Source organism: Rhagoletis pomonella, unplaced genomic scaffold, assembly GCF_013731165.1.
Source record: "Rhagoletis pomonella isolate Grant_MI unplaced genomic scaffold, Rhpom_1.0 Rhpom_scaffold_00003, whole genome shotgun sequence".
Classification (NCBI taxonomy): Eukaryota; Metazoa; Arthropoda; class Insecta; order Diptera; family Tephritidae; genus Rhagoletis; species Rhagoletis pomonella.
This window is the reverse complement of record NW_023458557.1, coordinates 27681173-27684101: the sequence shown is the minus strand read 5'-3', so window position 1 is coordinate 27684101 and position 2929 is coordinate 27681173.

Genomic DNA, 2929 nt, shown 5'->3' with positions numbered 1-2929 from the left:
ATCATTCGTATGCAACGTGTCTGTTTTGTTGATAAACGCAACCGATAAGGGTTTTATTCAAGAACGATAGAATACAAGATTGCGCATTCCCGTAGAATGACATTTGTGGCAACGGGTAAACAAAAAATTTGGCGAAGAACAATGAGTTGACAGTTGTGAATTTACAATGAGAAAACGTGTTTTCTTCACGATTCACCAATTTTTCAAGCCATCTTATAGCAAATTAAGCACAACGTTAACAAAAATTATACAACCACTCTTGAAATGTGTTCAAAAGAATAGAAAGAATTTTGTGTTTGTGTTGCAGGTGCCGAAAAAGTGATAATATCTTGTCGCAGCGCATGTTTTCCTGCAGAAAGTGGTCGATGCTTGCTTACCTCCGATTTTAATTTGTAAATTGTGGTATTTCAACGTTTTCAACTTAACATGTCGTGTTTAAAAGTGGTGCTTTCAATTGTATGTGGGCTGGTGTTGCTGTTTGAGAACTGTGAAGCTGTGGAAGCTTTTGACAAATCTCAAAAGGACCAAAAGGAAAAATCAACTAAGTTGCCGCCTTGTAAATCATGCACTGTGCTTGTGGAATCATTTAATTTGGTGAGTGCGTGGCAGTAATAACAAATTTGTGTCGTATTAATAAAAACTTTACAGGGTTTGGAAAAAATAAGTCGCGGCAAGCATGCCGGTGGCGATGCAGCTTAATTTCCATAATTTTCCATAAATGAAGTGGTGCTTTATCATGCGCGGAATGCACTTAAAGGCATGGTACGTCCTCAGAGTTTGAAGATTTGTCAATTCCAAATCAACACGGGCTTCATACCGGAACAAGAAACATTGATAACATTTTCCTCGAATGATCTCGATGATTTACCGGATGCCGTTCAGGTTCCTCATGACTTTTCGGTTTCGCTGTCGTTGAGTTTCACGGATATGGAATGTCCACCGAGTAGGAATCCTCCTTGGGTACCAGCAAATCCCATAAGAAACGCACAACATATATTTAGTTCGCAATTAGAATTCGAGGAAATGGTGGATAATTTCGGCAAGTCCCTATAGTATTTCCGCCCATTTCATTAATTTATTTATTTTCCTTACAACAGTGACAAAACCTAATTCCATCAACAAACGTACGCCTGTTAAGTCAGCTGCTTCGGTAGATAACGCCTATTTTACCAGATGCTACCGAAATAAAGCAAGAGGATGTACTTCGAATCCAACCTCAACCTTCACCACCAATAGACTTGCTCAATTTAAACCATCCCCAACCCCAGCTGCCGGTGCAAGATCCACAAGCCACTGTTATGCCAACGAGTGACGCTAGTTTCGATTTGCTTGGAGCATTTGGGGATGATAATTCATCTGGCATTGGCTCGGCTCCAATACCTGATATTTTAGGTAGGGATTTGGTAGATTCAAAAAAGTCTTAGACTTTTAGGCGGCCATCCAAATTTATATTTTGCTAAGTTCTGAATTGAGACCTACATTTCTATTTTAGAAATTAATGTACAACTAACTTCAAATGCCAAGTTTGATGATATCTTCGGCTCAGTTGCTTCATCGGCGCCGAAAATCAACCTGGAGTTTGATAGTTTTTTCTGTACACCAGCCGACACCAACTAGTGCAAACACTTCAGCGACGACTAAATTAACCCCAACCTGGTGTACTGGTGTGTCGCGTCAGTCTCAGCAAAATAGTCTTGCATCAACAGGAGCTGGATCTATTTCCCACCCAAAAAATGGTTGGCATGGCGTCGCGGCGAAGCGATGGTCGACTAGCAGTTCCTAAGACTTTTATTAGATATCGACATATATAAATAATGAAAGTAAATGATATTTACTTATGTAATCCTTATCCGTAAAGTGCTTCATGCATATTACGCTGGTGTCTAAATTGTATGGCTTCTCCTGCCGGCAGAACTCTACCCACTTTCTGGCAAGGCGTCGTCGCGGGGAAACAAAAAAAAACTGCATTTGAGGCCTTTACCCCTACGGCTGCTGCAATTCAACACACGACACGACATTTTTATAAAGTTTTTATTACAAATAAAACGTTTTTTACTTCAGAACGCACGAATTACTTCGATTTTTTCACTTGAAAATACACAATACGTTTGCACTTGTAGCGGTTTCGGGAATGCGCCACCTTCAGTTCATTACACCATGGGTTTTATTAGAGTGGTGCGCTAATTCGACAAAAAGATACTCAATAGAATCTGAGACTTCCGAAACACACTTCAGTTTACATAAAATACCGGACCTAAGATACATGGCAACACCACCACCATGTTTAATTCTATCTACGCGGTAAAGTTCGTACCCATTAACATTACACAAAGCATCACTATGTTTCGTAGAGAACCAGGTCTCCGAAATACACACACCATCGACGCCAGAAGTTTCAAAAATATATCTGAACTCAACGATTTTATTTGGTAACTTTCAACCCGCGCTCTTGGGTGCACAGTACACGTATCATTGTAAGCGTGTTCTCTACGTCTTAGGAACGACAACGTTTTCTAAAGGTCATCAACGCAAAAAAACCAAGTTTGCGCTTTGTGAAAGATTCAATGGCAAGCTATAACAAATGTGTAGTAGAGGTTATGGAGAAGAAAAGTAAAAAGAAAAGCTAAATGTGGAAGGACGAATTAAAAAGACAAGGCAAGTAATGACAGAAGAGTACTTTTATACAGATAGTAAGAGTAAGGACAGAAGAGAGTAGATACATACAATAACTATAAACTTAAAAGCTACAGTAACAACAATATAAAATGCATGCATTGGTAATAACATACAATATGGCTATTCGCGATTCGGTGTATAAGAGCTGACAAATTTATGCAATTGCAGAAATATGCCATGGATTGTGAGCGACCGTTATTAAACTATCATGGCAAAGCTTTTGCAAAACAATTTTTGTGCATCAGCTTTGGTT